Source organism: Neovison vison, chromosome 3, assembly GCF_020171115.1.
Source record: "Neovison vison isolate M4711 chromosome 3, ASM_NN_V1, whole genome shotgun sequence".
NCBI lineage: Eukaryota > Metazoa > Chordata > Mammalia > Carnivora > Mustelidae > Neogale > Neogale vison.
Genome location: NC_058093.1, coordinates 22,568,729 through 22,589,494, shown reverse-complemented (window position 1 = coordinate 22,589,494; position 20,766 = coordinate 22,568,729). Strand labels below are relative to the sequence as shown.

General features: G+C 36.2%; 1 protein-coding gene across 5 annotated transcripts in view; it reads left to right on the top strand.

The window, feature by feature from the left end:
* The window catches only part of ERBB4 (erb-b2 receptor tyrosine kinase 4), a 1,164,558-nt gene that overhangs the window by 783,834 nt on the left and 359,958 nt on the right, over positions 1-20,766 (top strand). The window lies entirely within an intron of this gene.

Here is a 20,766-nt window from a genome sequence, read left to right as displayed (position 1 = left end):
CAAAATGTTCTTCTGCTTCTTGTGAAAACAAACAGCTTATGTTTATCATGTCACTAATCATATTTTGAATTTTGATTGCAGCCATTAAAATGTTCAGTTATATATAAGAGAAGAATCTTCTAATTAGCTCTCCTTTTGGAATGATAACTTCCCTTTTATAAATTCTCATTTCCTTAACATGACTTCTTTTGCTAAATCTAAAAACTTTACTATATTTCTAATGTCTAAGCATTCCAATGTCTAAATATTTAAACATCCGCCCAATTGTCCATAAACTTAAGACTGGTGTCTAACTACTGCTTCGGTTCTTTGTGACCCATGTACCACTGAGAAAAATGTGGTAGGACAAAATTAAACCTTGCTATTCACTATAATGTTTTAAATTTTAAAAAAAAAATGGTGAACACTGTATAACTCCTAAGCCTGCATTTGCCCCTGAAACCTTTATGGTAATACTTCATGACAATTCCAAACAGTATAAATAGAATGGAGAATTACAGATTTCATAGAAGAGCTATATGTTACATTCTGGTTTTAGTCATTAGCCTAATAAACTACCCAATTTCTCATGCTTCAAGTGTATTGTTTCTATCACAGAGGATTTATCAGATTCAGAGTATTTAATATGATTAAATGATAAGCAAGTAAAATTTGAACTATATAATTAAAATTTTAGAAAATTATTCTGCCTGGAACCTGTTTCACTTTAATAAAGCAGGCTACGTCGTCCCCACATTTATTACTACTGACATTTGCATGAGAACAGAATCCTTATCAAGTGTTAACCTGGGTTTTATATTTCTCATCTGTTATTATATATTTCCCGCCTGAAATCATAAATGTCTTCACACAGTTCGATAATTATTTGCAATAGTGCTGATTGTGTTATGACACTTTTGTAGGAAATCAAACTCCAAGGGACAATTATTAAATTTCATGATGGCCCTAATAATATAATGGGGAAATATGAATGTATTTGATCCAAACTGACAGCTGTGTTTTTAATAAATGGCTAAATTTTTTAAAGTAGAGTAACAGAATTTTCTTGTCACCTTTGAGTAGAAATTTGTATGAGATTTTGTCTTTACAGCATTCAAGTTGCCTACCTTGTAAAATTACACGTGAATAAAACATTGAATCTGTTCACACTAACAAGACAAATGATGTGCTTCAGAAACGGCTTCCATTTTCAGTCTGCCCATACTATGGTTTATTTTATATTGGGGGATGTGGATTATAGTGGATGCATAAGAGGAAAGGGCTACTGACTTAGCTTATTAGAATGACCAGCTTTTAATGCCTGAATGAGACCAGGCAAGAATGAAGCCCAAGAGAGAAGCCGAAGGGAAGCCTTACCGGATGTGGAATAGGAAAGGTCTGGGGGGTTGCTGCACTTTCACAGATGGCATCTCTTTGTGCTATTATTTGTGGGCAATTTTGGATGGTGTGCCTATAATTAGGCAACTGTAGCTGCATTTGTTTTGCATGCAAATAATTGCAGGTGCAAAAATTATAAATGCAGAGTAGAGTCATAACAATTGGTCCTTTACAAATTAACCACCAATTGCTTACTGAAGTTTTATCCTTTACATACTAGTTCTCTTTGCTGATACATTAAATATACTGCATGACACCAAAACCGAAAATAATGAATTCTCTGGTCTTTGAATTCTGGTTTCACTCTGACTGAATTTTTTCCTCTACCTTCTCCCCGTGGATGATAACAGATACCGCATGGTTTTAAGTAGGCTCCATGCCCAGCACGAAGACCAGTGCGGGGCTCGAACTCGCGACTCTGAGATCCATACCTGAACTGAGATCAAGAGTCAAACCATTAACCAACTGAGATACTCAGGCACCCCTTCCCTCAGGGTTTTAAGTGCAGCTTCTATAGTGAGGACTTCCAGAACTACAGTCACCCAATCAGTCACCAAAGTTAAAAACCTGGTGGTCACCATAGACTTCTCCTTCTTCTTGGTTCATGGCATTTGTTTAATCATTAAATCATACTGAATTTGCCTTTTTCTTGATTTTACATATTTCTTAACATTGCCATAGCTGTAATTCAAGTCTTCATCCATTGTCTGAGTTACTGAAATCATCTCTGAATTCTTAAAAATTTTTGAGTCCACAAACACCATGCTGTCTGGTGAAACCAATAGCTTCCTTCTTATAATAATTTAAAATTAATAAATAAGCACAAATAAATATTTTATATCATAAATGCATAAAAATAAATAAATCCATTAAATAAATTTTAAAGGATTACAAGGAAAATTAATTATACTGAAATACATTTATCAACATACTTAAAAATAATTATGTGATATGGTAATATGCTTCTTTATTAGTATGTTAAATTAAAAATATATAATAGTAGAATTAATAGGCAATGTAGTTTTGTAGCTGTGATAGGCGTAAATATTATTTTAAAAATAATCACTTTAATAAACAGTGCCGGGAAAATTGGATTTGTGCATGTACAAGATTGAACTTAGACTTTTATCTTACCCTAAATGTAAGAAATTAACTCAAAATGAATTAAAGACCTAAACACAAAACTATAAACTATAAAACTCCTAGAAGAAAACATGGAGGAAATGTTCATGACATTGAATTTGGCAATAATTCTTGGAGCTGTCACCAAAAGCAAAGACAACAAAAGCAAAAACAGAAAAATTGTGCTACACCAAACTTAAAAACTTCTGTGCATCAAAGGACATGGTCAAAAAAGTGAAAAGGCAACCAACAGAATGGAGAAAAATTTACAAATTATATATCTCACTAGGGGTTAACATCCAGACTATATAAAGAACTTTTACAACTCAACAACAAAAAACAACCTAATTCAGAAATGGACACGGACTTCAAATGGTGTTTCCTGAAAGATGATATACAAAGATGATCAATATCACTTTGATTTTTTTAAAAAGATATTTATTTATTTATTTATTTATTTCACACACACACACACACACACACACACACACACAGCCCAACTAAGGAGGGCAGCAGGCAGAGGGAGAGAGAAAAGCAGTCTCTCCGCTGAGCAGGGAGCCCGATGTAAGGCTCAATCCCAGGACCCTGGAATCATGACCTGAGCCGAAGGCAGCCACTTAACCAACTGAGCCACCCAGGTGCCCCATCACTTTGATTTGAAATCCAAATCTAAGCCATGAGATACCACTTTACAGCAGTTAGAATGACTATTATCAGAATGATAGAAAATGACAAGTGTTGGTGAAGATGTGAAGAATTTGAAACCTCTCTGCACCATTGTGGGACTTTAAAGTTGTAAAATAGCTATGGAAAATAGTATGAAGTTTACTCAAAAATTAAAATAGAACTACCATATTATCCACCAACTCCACTTCATGGTATATATCCAAAAGAATTGAAAGCAGAGTCTCAAAGCATAATTTGCACACTTATATTTATAGTAGCATTATTTATAATAGCCAAGAAGAGGAAATATCCTAAATGCTCATTGATGAAGGAATGCATGAACAAATGTGGTACACACACACACACACACACACGCATACATTATTCAGCTTTAAAAAGAGAAGGCAATTATGACATGTTGCCACATGAATGACATTTGTTAAGCAAAGTAAGCCAGTCATAAAAAGACCATGTCTGCTTACAAAAGGTATCTAAAGTAGTCAAGTTCATGGAAACCAAAAGAAGAATGTGGTTACCAGAGACTGAGAGAATTGGGAAATGAGGAGTTTCTGTTTAATGAGTATAGAGTTTCAGTTTTGCAAGATGAAAAAAATTTTTAGATCTATTCCACAGCAATGTTAACATTCTTAACACTACTAAGCTATACGCAAAAAATGGTTATGACAAGGGTGGTTATGACTGAGTGGTTCAGTCAGTTAAGCATCCCAATCTTAGATTTTGGCTCAGTTCGTGATCTCATGGGTCCTGAGATGGAGTCCCACGTTGGGCTCCCCACTCAGTGGAGAGTCTTCTTGAAGATTTTCTCCCTCTGTCCCTCACCCCACTCGCTCTCTCCCTCTCAAATAAATGGGTAGATAAATCTGTTTTAAAAAAAGCTTATGACAGTAGATTTTTATGTTGTGTATTTTTACTGCAAGAAGAAAAAAAGAAAGAAAGAAAGGGGGAGGGAGAGAAGGAAGAAGGAGGGAGGAAGGAAGGGAGGAAGGAAGCGAGAAAAAAAGAAAAAATATTACGATACCTGTAAGAACTGGAATGCAGTATGAATACATCTATAGTTTCTAGTCATCACAGTGAAGCAGGTACACTTATCTTCATAAGTGAGAAAAATCCTATATTTAATAAGATCAATGTGAATAATAATGTAAGGATTCCTCATTCAAGTTCAAGGACCTCCTAAATATATCCCTAAGCCCTTTAGGGTCTCCAGGTCTCCTGGTTAAGAGCCCCCGTGTTTAAATACTCTCCTTGCCTCCGGTCCTGACAAATCCACCTGACAAAGTGCCACCAAAAGCTCTGTTTAATGCATAGCTAACCATGACCCTGTCCAAAAACCCTGGTGCTGCAACTGACTCATGTGGGGGGAGGGATCAATTCTTAACAAAACCAAAGGCTTGGAGTGTTTAGCAGATTCCTGCTTATTTCTCTCTACAATGGAATGAGTTCTTATAATTTATTTGTCTGTACTGTCTTTCCTTTTCTGTTTGCCAGACTAAATTTTATTCATACTTTAAGATACTCATCAATTGTTATCTCTTGTAAGAAGTGCTCTCTTCTATAGGCTTGATTAGGTAACTTTTCTCCTGTAACCCCATAAAGAGCAGTCCTGAAATCCAGCATTCTTACTCTATAATGAAAGTCCTTGAAGACAAGGCCCAGGTCATCCTTTTGCCCTGTTTTAGCACATAACGGATGGATAAAATTTTTATACTGAATAGACAAATAGATGAAATATATCAGTTCATAAATTAAAAAATCAGATGAATCTAAATACTTTATCCATCATTTATATGTAAGAATTATAATCTACAGATAGGCAGCTTATTCATTTTAAGTCTTTTTTTTTTTTTAAGATTTTTTATTTATTTATTTGACAGAGAGAGATCACAAGTAGGCAGAGAGGCAGGCAGAGAGAAAGAGAGAGGAGGAAGCAGGCTCCCTGCTGAGCAGAGAGCCCGATGCGGGACTCGATCCCAGGACCCTGAGATCATGACCTGAGAACCCACTGAGCCACCCAGGTGCCCTTAAGTCTTTTTTAAGGTAAAAAATGACAACCTACATCTGTGTGCCTAATTTCATTTATAACTATATAATTATGTCATGCCATTTATATTTGTGTGCTACTTTTATTTTACTATATTTATAAGATAAAATAGGTATGTCAGATTTTCCTTCAGTGTAGACTGATTTGCCCTACAAGTGTAGTACTTGTAAATCTACAAATCATACAATTTTGAAAAGAATTTAAGAATATTTGATTCTTGGGGCAGCTGGGTGGCTCAGTGGGTTAAGCCTCTGCCTTGGGCTCAGGTCATGATCTCAGTGTCCTGGGATTGAGCCCCACATCAGGATCTCTGCTCAGCAGGAAGCATGTTCCCCCTTTCTCTCTACCCACCTCTTTGCCTACTTGTGATCTCTCTTTTTCCGTGAAATAAATAAATAAAATTTATTTAGTTATTTATTATATTATATATTAATACATATTAATATAATGTATATTATTTATTTATTCTTTTTAAAAATAATATTTGATTCTTAGGTGATATTTTGCAAAGTATTTATTGCCACAGTCTTGGCTTTTTGTGCAATACTAATTCTTAATGCAAAAAAAGAAAAATCCTTTCAAGAGCAACCTGGCTTTTCATTGACGTAACTTTTGGACTATAATTGGAATAATGAAGAAAGGTTTGATGTGTCTAGAGAAGAAATTTTAAAATAATACCACTCCTTTAAAAATACATGATTTAGGAATGATTATAACCGAATTGTATTTTCCAAAATACAAGAGGTATCTCAATCTAAACTTTAGCAAGGTAAGAGAGGGATGAGTGTCCTTTTTATTAAGGAAATCCCTAGCAAGATTTACCTAACATTCTAATATTCTTGAATAGGTTTATCAATGGGGCTTTTTCAATAAACTACTATTCAGACTGAAAAAATCATATAGTAAATGATGTTTCACTTGCTTGGAGTACTTCTTATCACTCTCATCACCATAAGAATGTCAAAATGATAGATATTAGTTGCCTTTGAAAAATTAAACAAATGGGAATGTATCAGAACATAGTATCAGACACTATTTGCCAAGAAGACTGTGTAGTCAAGAGAATGGCACCAGACTGGTTGTTTGAGACCTCGCACTGCCTCTTGTTAGTTATTTGACCTTAGGCAGGTCACTTAAGCTCTCATTACCTCCATTTCCGGATCTATTAGGGGAGAGTGTCAAGAGCAGAGCTGAGCTGAGCTGTTAGATTTCAGGGTTTTAAGACAAAGAACCAAGAAGAAGGTACCAGTCAACCTTTCAATTACCTAATCCAATAGCATAAGCAAGAGGCTGAGCTGAAGAAAGCCTCAACTCCCACGCCGCCCATTTTCCCCCACAGGAGAGCTCCGAGAGAGCTCAGGGGGATCAGATTGGTCAGTTCACACATGGGGAACTATTGAACTGCTGAGGGAGCCCCAAAGAAAGGCCAATGAAATTTTATGGATCTAGGAGCCAGAGGGCAGGTTGGAGGCAGAGAAAAAAGGGCTAAGAGTGGAAAAGTTAAGTACTGAGTCAGAGTAAAGAAAAAGGGTCTTAAGGGTTCACTTCTACCCATGTCCTTTCCAGCAAAGGCACCTGAGGAGGACCTCTGTCAAAGGCATTTGATGGGGTCATCTGGGTGGCTCAGTGGGTTAAGCCTCTGCCTTCAGCTTAGGTCATGATCTCAGAGTCCTGGGATCAAGCCCTGCATCGGGCTCTTTGCTTGGCAGCAAGCCTGCTCCCCACCTCCCCCGCCAACTCCCTGCCTACTTGTGATCTCTCTCTCTGTCAAATAAATACTTTTTTTTTTTTTTTTTTTTTTAAGGCATTTGATGAGTGGAGGAAACTGATCTAGTAAAGTAGCTATGCTTAAGAGCATGGCTTGTTAGGGGCTCCTGAGTTTTCCCCAGACTCACAGCACTGGCTGTGCACCAAGTCTGGTGTGGGTAGGGCAGCTTTCCGCTGTGAGACCTGCCAGGGTGAAGCTTTTTAAGTTGCCTGTGGTCAAGCTTGAAAGATCACACATAGATTTTTGGCCAGGAGCTAATAATACCAACTTCATAGGGCTATTATGAGGAATAAACAAGTTCATATGTGTCAAAATCAGAGTGATTTCTTATGGTAAAGGAATAGAGTGACTTCCAGTTATGCTTTGATTTTCCATAGGTATTAACCATACATGGACAGAAATAATTTTATAATATGTGAGTTATATTTTTATTATATATTAATTACTTAACATTTTATTTTGTTTCTGTTTCCCATGTGTTTAAGTAAGCAGAAGATAATATTTTGTAGATTGAACTCTCTGAGGCGCTGGAAGGAATAAACCTCAGATGCTCCAGGTCCTGTGGTCTCTTCTTCCGCTTACCCCAGATACACCAGTCATTCTCAGCTGCTTTCTAAAACCAAACGTGGGTGTAGAAAGCTACCCCACTGTCCAAAAAGTAGAAAGTTCCTATGAAACCTTTTGAGTCAAAATGGCCTAAAGTAAAGAGTGTCCCTGGCTTTTCAAAAGTTTATATTCTATCACTTTTCTTTCACAGAAGACCAATGTTAGTACAGTAATGGCCTCTGTGTGTGTGTGTGTGTGTGTGTGTAAGTGAAAATCCCCCTCCATTTCTTTCAGATAACAAACAGGTACTAATGTAGGTCTTCACAAAGATAAAGAGGCCTGTTGTGAATTTTTGGAAAGTGCGGGATACCCACACAACCTAATGCCAGAAGTGGAAAGGTGGAGGAATTGGCAAATTCATAGAAGAATTATATTCACAAACACAATTCCAGTCCTAACCATTTGTTTAAGGCAGATATGCTGCGTGTCTTTAAACATAAGCAAAGCATAGGGGCGGCTGGGTGGCTCAGTGGGTTAAGCTTCAGCCTTTGGCTCGGGTCCTGACCCCAGGATCCTGGGACTGAGTCCTGCATTGGGCGCTCTGCTCAGCAGAGAGCAGAAAGCTGCCTCTCTGCCTACTTGTGATCTCTCTCTCTCTCTGTCAAATAAATAAATAAATAAAATCTTTTTAAAAAAATTAAACATAAAATTATATTTTTCTTTTAATGACTCTCACCTATCCTATAATTGCCCACTCCTAACTTATACTGCATGTTGTGTCCCATATAGGTAATTTTCTTGAACTCGAAAATAATTATATCTCAAAATAGGGCAGAATTATATCTGATGTTCTTAGTTTATCCACTTTTGTTACTCCTTCAGTGTTAAAATTTTTACATAAGATAGATGTACTCTTCTAAGTTTGGCATTTTGTAGTTACAGTAAAAAATAAAAGTAGCAAGAAAGTTTATTCAAAGTACATTTCAGTACAGTTTCAGCTTCCATGTATTATATATGCACAAATCCATTTTTATATAAATGCATATATGGAATCAAGTCATGCACACTGTTTTAAAATATTTTTTAAAAATCAAAGTTTTAATTATGGGAATAGAAAAATGTGAAAAACAAAAAGGATAAATGAACATATATAAACTCTAAAGAGGTTGAAATGATTTAGAAATACATTCTTCATGAATCTAAGCTAATAAAACAAAACAAAACAAAAACAAAAGAACTACGGATCACTTATCAATTTATTTTTTTAAATTTTTTTAAAGATTTTTAGTTATTTATTTGACAGATCACAAGTAGGCAGAGAGGCAGGCAGAGAGAGAGGGAGAGAGAGAGAGGAGGCGAAGCAGGCTCCCCGCTAAGCAGAGAGCCTGAGGCAGTGCTTGATCCCAGGACCCAGAGATCATGACCTGAGCCGAAGGCAGAGGCTTTAACCCACTGAGCCACCCAGGAGCCCCCACTTATCAATTTCGATGCAATTATTCTAAACAGAATATTAGCAAACAGCACTAACTGAATTTAGAAATGTATTTAAAATATAAGAACATTAATATTGTTAATGAAAGAGTAAGGACTTGAAAATGATCCATAATGGAGAAGACTATTATTCCTACATTTATAAGAGGGTTTCCAGGGGCACCTGGGTGGCTCAGTGGGTTAAGCCTCTGCCTTCAGCTCAGGTCATGATCTCAGGGTCCTGGGATCGAGCCCCACATCGGGCTCTCTGCTCAGCAGGGAGCCTGCTTCCCCCACTCTCTCTGCCTGCCTCTCTGCCTACTTGTGATCTCTGTCTGTCAAATAAATAAAATCTTTAAAAAAAAGAAGAGGGTTTCCAAATTGACTGAAATTCACTCCAGGATAAACGTATTATTTAAGAAAATTCATGCAGGAAATTTATTCAAAAAGAGAAATTTCATCATATGCAATAGTTTCCTCTCAAATCAATGTTTAATCAAATATATATATAATTAAAGAAATACAATTTTTGCTTTCTAGAAAATGACACAATATTCCTTAACAATACCTCAACCCCAGTGGCATAACAAAAGAATTCTCTCATAATAGACCTTTCTTATTTCATCCCAGTCCTCATATTTATCACACATTGCATGTGCTATTTTATTTTATTGCAAATATGTATATATATTACAAATATATGTAATAGCTGTGTGTGTTTGTACAGAGTAAATATATGCATAAAGTAAACATTTCATATAAATGTGGGCCCACACACACACATATATACACACATTGTCTCAAGAGTTTATGATTATAAATTAGTTTCTACTTTATTTTTATATATAAAACATCTAAAATCTGGAATAAATTCCATAATCCCCGCACTCTGGCTTTATTCTCTTGCTGCTAACTCAAGCCTCTGCTACCGATGACTCCAATAACCTCACAATTGTGCCAAACACTCTCTCAGCTGCTTTTAACACCCACTGTGTCCCCAATTTCCTCAAAGCATAAAAGAGACTAGTGATTAGCATGATTTTGCTAATAGTAATAATGGCTGTTTGGAGGGGGAGAGAGGAACAGAGAGGCCCAAACTTGACTTCTGTGTTTCTGCTTATGGAGTGAGAATATTCCTCACTACCAGGATCCTTGGACCATTTCCAAACCTCAAGGATGGATTCCTTTGTTTTCCCCTAGAGTTTTTCTCCCTTCTCCAGGCAAAGGTTCATTTCATTTTCTGTTTTTGAGCTAATGAAAACATCAGTTTGTCACATAAGGAAATGCCTGCTTCATATAAGAGAATCTACACAGCATGGCTTCCTCAGAAAAGTTCTAATACTGCATTTCCCAAAAGCAGTGTTTCTTCAGTCTAAAACTATGCCATATTAGAGGAATGTTAGTAAATATTTAATAACAACTTTTCAATTCATAGAGGAGAAATATCCCGATTTGAAGAGTTGCTAATTTCCGTGGTATAAACATTCTTTATATTCTCCCTTTTAAGCATCAATGTGGATTTGGGAAGGGATGACCAGTTAGCAAACCATTATGTTGCATTTCCACCATACAGATTCAATAGATGTAAATAACCTCGGTCATACAAATAATAGTAAAAAATTGTAAACTGAAATAATGTAAAAATTGTAATCTGAAAATAATGAATTTTGAGAATCTATTACCTTAGCTTTAATAAAATTTAAGTGTGGGCTTATGTAATTTAATATTTAGTAATGGCTATAACCAACAACCAGATCTGAAAATTCTAGAAAATCTAACTGACTGCTATATCCACTACTGCCATGTGTGAACATCAGCAGTCCTGTAGAGGTAAAGGCTGGGCTAAGCCCAGTCCAGTGCTTATCATTTCTCTCGATAACAATGCAGAGAAAATTAAGCCTACACATCATGCATGGTATGAACTGATTGTGGCCTCTTGTTCCTGCAGGCAGATGCCAAATAAAACACACATGTACATGCACAGCTTCCTCAAGAATGACCTACTTAAGAATAGGACAGTTTACCTAAAAATTTATGGAGGGAAAATATCTGCTCCTTCAGGGTCATATTCTGCTAACATTTTTCATTTAAATTATTAAATAGTATATTTAACTTCTGCATTCATGTTAACTTCTTGCACTAAATATCCTGAAGAATGCTGGATAGATGTTACCTTTATTTGACTAAAGGGCTTAATGAAATGTTTCCTCTCATGGAGTAATTTGAGATTCATTTTATTTTATTTTATTTCATTTCATTTTATTTCATATATTTTATTTTGTCTGTGTTCCAGAATTCATTGTTTATGTACCACAGCCAGTGCACTATGCAATACGTCCCTCCTCAATACCTCAAAGATTAACATCTTTGTACCCTACAAACATACTGCTCTAACTCTTAAGGTGGTCAATTTTCTACCATCAAAAAAATGTAACTATAGCTTCTTGGAAGAAAAATCATTCTTACGTAAAGTGACAGCAGAGATGTTAGGTAGCATTAGAAAAGGACAAAGTTCTCCAGAGATAAGTAGATTAGGGACGCCTGGGTGGCTCAGTCAGTTAAGCGTCTGTCTTCAGCTCAGGTCATGATCCCCAGGTTGTGGGATCATCTCATACTGGGCTCTTTGCCAGCAAGGAAGCTTCTTTTCCCTCTCCCTCTGCCTCCCTCCACCTCTGCCATCTACTGCCCCAACGTGTGCTTGCTCTCTTTCTCTCTGACAAATAGAATCTTAAAAGAGAGAGAGAGGAGAGAGAGAAAGAGAGATCAGTAGATTAACAGTTTCCAAAGTTGGACATGCATCAGAATCTACTCCCAGAGATTCTCCCTGAGTAAATTTGGTTTAAGGATGGGAATTCACCCATCTTCAAAATTCTCCAGTTGAGTCTAGGTACAGGTATAAGTAGCACTGGCTTGATATAGGATTTCTATGCTAGTAAAAGGATTAGAAAAACATATTTTGATGAATACATTTCAGATCACCTGCAGATTCAAAATTGGCCTAGAAGGTATGAGTTTGCTGCAAATGAGCTAGCTGACAAATATACAATCCCCTCTTAGAGAGTATGTAGCTCTCTGTTTTTATGTGATTTTTGTCACTAATTGCAACAATAATTTGCTTTAAGGACCTGTAACTTTCTTGGCCTAATGGATCACGGGCACTTAAAAATTCCTATTTTTAATTCTTATAGAAATTATGCAAAGTAGATATTAAGAGCCCCATTTAGGGTTGATCAGAGACTTGCATCTTCAAATTTTTAGTAATCAAAACTGGATGTCTTCCAGCGAATGATTGGAGAGATTAAAATTTCATGAAATAATAGGTCACTGGGATCCAATTGTCCAGTTAGGGACTGTCTTCTGATTTTCCTGTTTCTCTGTAACTTATTTTAAAATAAATTTTAACAAGCCTTTTCATCAAAAATGTATATCATTATTTAAATAAAAATTGTTGAAATTACAAAGAATATTTTTCATACTGTTCAGAAGCAATGGAAAAAGACCAAGTAATTAGAATAATCACATTTTCTTTGTAAGAGTCAAATGAAATGATAAGTTTTGGGAATTGGAGATTGTTGTCACCAAAAGGCATCTTTCTTATTGGGAAAAAAAGTAATAATGGCTACATACTCTGTTTAAATTAGATAATAATCACAGTAAATCTAGTCCATGTAAAACTAATCAAAACAAATGTTTTCCAGACGTCCATGGATAGATGAATGGATAAGGAAAATATGGTATACACATGCGGTAGAATATTATTTTGCCTGAAAAAGGAGGGACCATCAGGGCACCTGGGTGGCTCAGTGGGTTAAAGCCTCTGCCTTCAGCTCAGGTCATGATCCCAGGGTCCTGGAATCAAGCCCCACATCGGGCTGTCTGCTCCGCAGGGAGCCTGCTTCCTCCTCTCTGTCTCTGCCTGCCTCTCTGCCTACTTGTGATCTCTGTCTGTCAAATAAATAAATAAAATCTTAAAAAAAAAAAAAAGGAAGGACTATCTAGCATATGTTACAACAAAGATGAACCTTGATAACATTACACTAAGTAAAATAAGCCAGTCATAAAAAGACAAATACTGTATGATTCCACTTATATGGAATACTTAGGATAGTCAAAATCAGGGACACCTGGTGGCTCAGTTAAGCATCTGCCTTCAGCTCAGGTCATGATTCCACGGTCCTGGAATCAAGTTCCACATCAGGCTCCTTGCTCAATGGGGAGCCTGTTTTTCCCTCTGTCTGTCGCTCCCCCTGCTTGTGTTCTCTCTCTGACAAATAAATAAATAAAATCTTTAAAATAATACTCAAAATCATAAACATAGAAAACAGCATAGTGGTTTGCAGGGGCTGGAGGGAGGGGAGAATGGGGAGATTTTGTTTAATGAGTGAAAAGTTTTAGAATATGAAAAGTTACGGTAGTAGATGGTGTTGATTGTTGCAAAAACAATATGAATATGTTTAATACTACTTAACTGTACATTATGATGATAAATTTTGTGTTATATTTATTTTTCCACAATAAAAAAATAAAGATATAAAATGAGGAGCATTAATGTGAACTGATTATCAGTAAGAGACCTCTGGTGATCTTCCATGTTGCTTTCATTCTTTTTTTTTTTCCCCTGCAATTAAAAAAAATGTACCCATATATAAAATTTTTAACTCATCCTGCTGAATAAGAATGAGCAAATAGTTCTAAATCTGGAAGAATTAGCTGTAGGGGTTGAAATGCTAGGTTGATAAAAATGGACTTAAATTTTTAGAAAGGAAGAAACTCATTAATTTAAATAACAAGTACCTGATTAATGTAAAAGAGATTTACAAAACATTCCATAATTGATTTTTTTTTGTTTACTTTTAATCCCAGTTAGTTAAGAGAGTGTTATATTAGTTTCAGGTGTCCAATATTGTAATTCAACATTTCCATACATCACCCAGTGCTCATCATAACAAGTGGGCTCCTTAATCTCCACCACCTATTTCTTTCTTTCTTTTTTTTTTTTTTTTAAAGATTTTATTTATTTATTTGACAGAGAGAGATCACAAGCAGGCAGAGAGGCAGGCAGAGAGAGAGGAGGAAGCAGGCTCCCTGCTGAGCAGAGAGCCCGATGCGGGCCTCGATCCCAGGACCCTGAGATCATGACCTGAGCCGAAGGCAGCGGCTTAACCCACTGAGCCACCCAGGCGCCTATTTCAACCATGCCCCCACTTACCTCCCCTCTAGTAACCCTCTCAGTTTGTTCTCTTTGGTTAAGAGTCTGTTCCTTGGTTTGCCTCTCTTCTTTCCTTTTGCAGGTTTGTTTTTTCTAAATTTCACATATGAGTGGGTTTTTCATTCCATAGTTGATTTTTTTAAACATAAAACCTTGATTTTATATTTGGTGTATAAAGCAATTATGAAAAATTTAATGAAAATTATGCTGAATCCATATAGTGTTGCTGTCTTCTATTTTCTCTGATTTGTTTACTTTATAATGGGTTGAGTGATTATGTATGTGTCCGTGCCCTGTTCTGCAACCCTCATTCATAGATTTTATTACCATTCACATATTTATTCTCGTTTTACTAACGAAAGTGGTTTTGTGGAACTCAGTTGCACGATTAAGTAAAATTTAAAGAGGTTCTTCTTTTTCTTTTTCTTCTCTAATTTCTTATTTAGAGAAAGCCAGAAAGTGAAAGGAAGATGTTTACAAGGAAGTGAACACTGTCTATTCAAGTTTTCTTTCCATAACTTTTGCAAAGAAGTTTTACTTCTCTCTTCCCTCACCTCTTGGTGTCCTCTCGTGAAGCCACTTTTATTTCAAAGTTCAGAGCAGAGGTGGTTACACTGGAGAGCTGGAGCAGGGGAGCTGGCATCTCCGCAGGGAGCTGGGGAAAGATGAATAAGGAGATCAAGCTGCTAACCCACTTCGAAATCTTTCAAGTCCGGATTATTGCAAGCAGCCGTATGCAACTTTTATTTAATTCGTTGCTGCCTAGCAAGAACAAATTATGTTCTATTTAGAGGTGATTCTTTTGGCAATTGTAGGTGCTCTTTCTAAGCAGGGAAGAAAAAAAAAGGAAAGGAAATTATGCAGTGACATTTCTCTTAAAGTTCTTTAAGTGTAAGAGAAATATATATTTTAAGGCTTGATTTTAAAATGCCCGAAGTTAAAGTCATCTCAAAATTAGATGTCCCAGACACTTTAATTCTCCTACCTCTTCCTACCTTATTAAACAAAAATTTTGGCCGAGTGGTTTTTTTTTCTAAAATTATTTCTGTAGAATCAATTCCAACTCTACTCAAGAAGTAGAGTATGTCATTAAACTAGTTACCTATTTGCCAAAGTTACTAGTTACTTTTTAGTAGTTAATTATTACTAGTTACCACATGCCAAAATGTGTTTTTCAGAATAAAGAAATTTACTTTACAAGAAAAAAGTCAACGATAAAACTAAAAGTTTTTTAAAATTATAGATTTCTGAATAACCAATTATCTCTTTATTTCTCGATTTCATTAGTTGAATAATTTTAAATGTCAAATATTTTATTGCATTTCTAGTAGAATAAACAAATATCTAAGGGCCCATGTAGTTGTATAGAGATCATCTTGATTTGACTTAATAGAAAAAAGTAAATTAAGGGGCGCCTAGGTGGCTCAGTTGGTTAAACATCTTCCTTGTGCTCAGGTCGTGATCTCTGGGTCCAAGTCCCACAAGGAGTCTGCTTCTCTCTCTCTCTCACCCTCTGCCACCCCCATGGCTCATTTTCTCTCTCTCTCTCAAATAAATAAACAAAATCTTAAAAAGAAGAAGGTAAATTAATGTCATGTACTTTTGTAACATTCTCATGATCATTTCAATCAATCCATACAGTGAACATAAATGTTTTATTTGGGGGGGGGGAGGACAAAAACATTGTTTCCTGAATATTGAATTAATTTACAGTAAGTATAAATATGTGTTACTTTAAGAATATGTAAATGGACAATCATAGAGAGAGAAGAAGGAGATATAATTGTTCATTGTTCTTCCTCTCCCCTCTTCTTTTCCTCCCTACGAAAACCTTTGATCTGACCACATTGCAGGCAAAGCTCCCTGTGTCTTTATCCTCTTTGCACAATTACTCTTAACGTTTCTTTGCTTCAAAGGGTAGCCTAGTGGCTGAGCACATAATCTGGATTTTAAGTGAGTTTGAATCTTAGCCCCCAAAATTTCCTCTGTCTAATTTACCCCTGTATGCTTCATTTTTTTTAATATGCCAGTGAATCAGGATAATAGATGAAAATGTTAAAAATGGAGCCTAACACATAGTAAGTGCTGATTAAATATTAGTTATCATTTTTAGTATTTATAATTAAGATCTGCTCCTCTTATGAAAATACTTCTTATTCTATATTGTAGCCTAAAGCTGAGACTGTAATCAGTCTTCTCTTAGCTTCCCATCATCATTTATAAGCAAATACACCAATAATTTTGTGGGGATGGGTAGTGGGTGGGGAAGGGCATCTTCTTTTGACGTTCTTGACAGCCACCTCTCATACCCTCCACTCTGCCCACTGAGGTCATTTGCTAAGTGCAGCTCATTCCTCATATACATTAAAGGTTTTGGCAAGTGACCCTCAGTCATCTTTTTTAAAGACATGCATGCATGTCATTCCTTAGCTGATTTTGAATAAGTGCCTGTGTTAATGATCTCGTTTAGCATTCTTGCCTGATGGTTTCCTGACCTAAGATCTATTGAACTTAGCTGTATTTACACTAATTCTGTAAGAAGCCAGGCTTTTTTCTGACATAAAGTTTGTCTTCCGATGAATGTTTTAATTCATTTTGTGTGCTCAGTCTTCCTCTGTCCCCCATGACTGTTCTATTCTTGTATCTGTTCAAATAAATTAGATACTTGGTCCTATTGGTGAAGAACATGAAATCTGGGATCGGATCTCAGGGCAATTTCAGGCATCTCACCTTCTGCGTGATCTTGGACAAATTATTAAACTTATCTGGCCTCAGCTTCCTCATCTGTAGTAGCATTTTCCTCCTAAGGTTGTCATGAGAAATAAGGCACCTAGAACAATTTCTGCCACATAAGAACACATTATGTCTATGACGTAGCTGATGCTAGCTGATATGGACTTTGATTCTACGTGGAGGACTTATATTTCAGAATGATTACAAGAGCAACTATATATATATATATATATATATATATATCAATCAAGAAACTGGGCAGACTGATAAGTAGTGGAGCTAATATTTAGACTTAAATCATTTTGTGATGGAATATGGCAGAGATATAGGCAATGGTTTGCAAACCATTTATCTTTTTTCCTTAAATAACTCAATTTTCAGATCTAATAGTACATCGACAAGAAATGCCACTGCAATACCTGGTTGATGGAATCCTTTTTTAAAGAAGATGTTATAAATCCATTGTTCTTGAATTTTAGCTTTTGTGTGTGAACTTCAAAGACAAATTAATGAAAACATTTTACATCAAGACATTTTAGGCTTATTACTTACTGTGATGACTTTTGGGTCACTTTTTATAAACTTCATCAATTTAAAAAGTACATTTCATTCCTTAGGCTTGTGGTGGCATTTTAGAAGGGTGCTTATTTGTTAATGTGGTTGTTTTTATTTTAAGTGTGAGGACTTGGGACACACATACACACATGCATACACAGACACACATACATATATGTACAGCTAAGTCCCTTTGGAGGATGAAATAATGGCAGGAACATGAGACAAGACTTCCGGCGGCTCCCCTCAGAAAAGTTTGTTTAATACAGTGCCATGGAACTACCTAAACTTCCCCAATTTGTTTCCCATTTTTCTTTGTTATCTGTCTCAATGATGTCTCATCTCCCCAACTGACTGCTACAGGCTAGCAATCTGTAACAGAAACTCAGTCTCAATATCAGATATAATAAGAAAGAGAGGCTATAAGATTAATGACCCCAGCCTTAATTATAAAGTCTCAGACCACAGACATAAGACCTTTCAAAACTTACTCAGGCTGGAAGAAGTTGGGTTAGCACTATAGTGTGAAGATACAGGTCTCTGAGTAAATAAAATGCTGGGTTATTCAATCTGGGAAGCCTACTGTGTTTCTAGTACTGTTAGGAACTGTATAGAAGAAATGGTTTGTTCCCTTAAGGAGCTTGAAATAATTTCATCCATTTTGGTTTTCCTATGATAATACCCATTTCTTATTAATTCATAGAGGAGATAGATCTATTCTTGGAACTGTCAAGTGGAAGGCAGATGAAAACAGAGGCTGCTTATGGAGACCATGCCGCACACAGATACTGGGAATTTCTTTATATTAATAGAGAAATAAAACCAGCACATTGCTTTTCAGGTAACCACTACTCTGACAGGATTAAAAAATGGCAAATATGGAAATAGTCATGGTCTTCCTTCCATGGCAAACATTCCATGTCCGCCAGCCTGCTCTCTTCAGCCCACTAGACCAAAAGTCCACACACACACAAACACACCGAGTCTTCCTCGAATGTTGGAATGCACACTTAGGATGCTAAATTGGGCAGAAAAAATTTTAACTAGAGAGTTGGATGAAACAAAAGTATTTAGGGAAAATGGCTAGGCCAATCAATGACATAGAGTGGTACACTGGAAGAGAGTAGATGGTGAATGCTTTGTGACGGGAAAAAGGCAGGGGGAGAGTTAGTGAGCTTCCTTGGGCAGGGGGAAGGCTGTGAATGAGAGACTTCATAGGCTGAAAGTATTGTGAGAAAAGTTACAATGGAGAAAAGATTTAGAACGATTGCCACCGGCAATACTTTGGATCCCATTTAATGTCCTCTGAGAGGAGTAAAGTTCATTTGGTTGAATTTCAGCTACTGAATCATGCCTCTCAAATGCGCCACCACTCACACACTGAACATGGAGATGGCTACAATTCCTTAGGGATCCATTAGCTCCTCTGACTCGCAGTCTCCCAGATGAGGGTCATGGAATGGGCAGGAACCCCAGCATCAACGACATCTGATCCTCTCTAGCATTCCAAATACTGTTCCACCGTGGGTTTCTGTCTGCTTTTTTTGTCACATACCTTGAAATATTATCTGCTCTTTTTTCCTCCTTCCATGTACACTAGGCTGAAGGGTATAAGAATGTGATATCCCAGTAGCAGAACGAGCTTTCACTGTATTTGGATTATTAGTAACATTCCTGCTGAGACTGTGGCTTCTCAAAGTTTGCCAAAAGCATGCAGAGACCTCTGAAATCCACTTGTCCCAGTCTGCCAAGCCTGTCAAAATTTCTGTGATGTTACACCCTCCCCCTTTCCTATTATTCAACTGTGATACCTTACTGATCATTTCAGCTCTGTCTGCATAAACACTTCTGTCTCCAGATAACTTGATTTGTCTGCCATATCACCTCTGCTGACTGTCTGCATTTCTTTGTCTCCTTTGTTGTTCTTTAATATTTTCATATACAATATCTTGAGCGAGGAAAAAGGGAACTATCATTGATTGATGCCTATTACATGCCAGACATTTTACATATGCTATTCTATTTAATCACCCCTAACATATACAAGAACTGTCATCATCTATATTTTATTAATAAGGGAAGTTAACTCTGAGGTTACCCAAGATCCTACCAATTCTAAATAATGGAGGATGAATGCAGATAAAAATTATTTCCAAGTTTGTTTTCTGCATTTTGCCAGCACTTACATGAACACTTAGTGCAGTGAATGACATTATTCTACATCGGTTGTGTACACAAAACTTTCAAATACTTTGTCTCCCCTAAACTACAGGTTAATTTCCTACCATAGTTATAAATGCTAATTACTAAAATGTGTTTGTATTTAACTGGCATTTATTTTAGCCCCATCTACTGTTGAACCTCAATAAACAAGTAATAGAATCAAAGTAAAGGCCAATTAGAAATTTGAGAGTGTACAAGAACAAAAATTTGTGATACGCTAACATGCTATGTATAAAAAGGGCTGACATGCTATAAAGAGCGAGTTTCTGGCTCTGCTTAAAGAATGCTTCTGTTTTCTTATCTATAAAGTGAAACAAATAATAGTATTTACATTATAATATTGTTGTTCAAATTAAATGAGATACTAAGTGTAAAGAACTTGGTCTACTTGTTAGAATGCAGAAAGTGCACAATAACGGGTAAATGATGTGTTAAGGTTGATGATTTGGTAATGATGTCTAGATTTCACTATGCAGCACAGTGTGAATTTCCATGTATAAGATAAACACTTAAATACAAAATAATAAAAACAGCATCAGAGAAGTTAACTTACTGCCTGAGGAATGAAACAGCCAAAAGCAAAGTGAGACCCAAAATTCTAACCTGTCTTATGCCAGATAGACTTTGTATGTGTGTATATCTGTTGATACGTCCAGGAAATACTTATTTAGAACCACAAATGTAGAAATTTACATTGATTCTATTGCATTTTATATTATTAATTTGGGCTCATCGTTTTATTTACTAAGTGCTTTTTAAAATATGAATTTTTTTTTCAACATTTCCTTAGCAATTTGGGGTCTCTTCTGATTCCATACAAATTTTAGGATTATTTGCTCCAGCTCTTTGAAGAATACCGATGGAATTTTTATTGGAATGGCATTAAAGGTATAGATTGCTCTAGGCAGTATAGACATTTTAACAATGTTTATTTTTTCAATCCAAGAGCATGGAATTGTCTTCCATCTTTTTGTGTCTTCTTCAATTTCTTTCATGAGTATTCTGTAGTTCCTCAAGTACAGATCCTTTACCTCT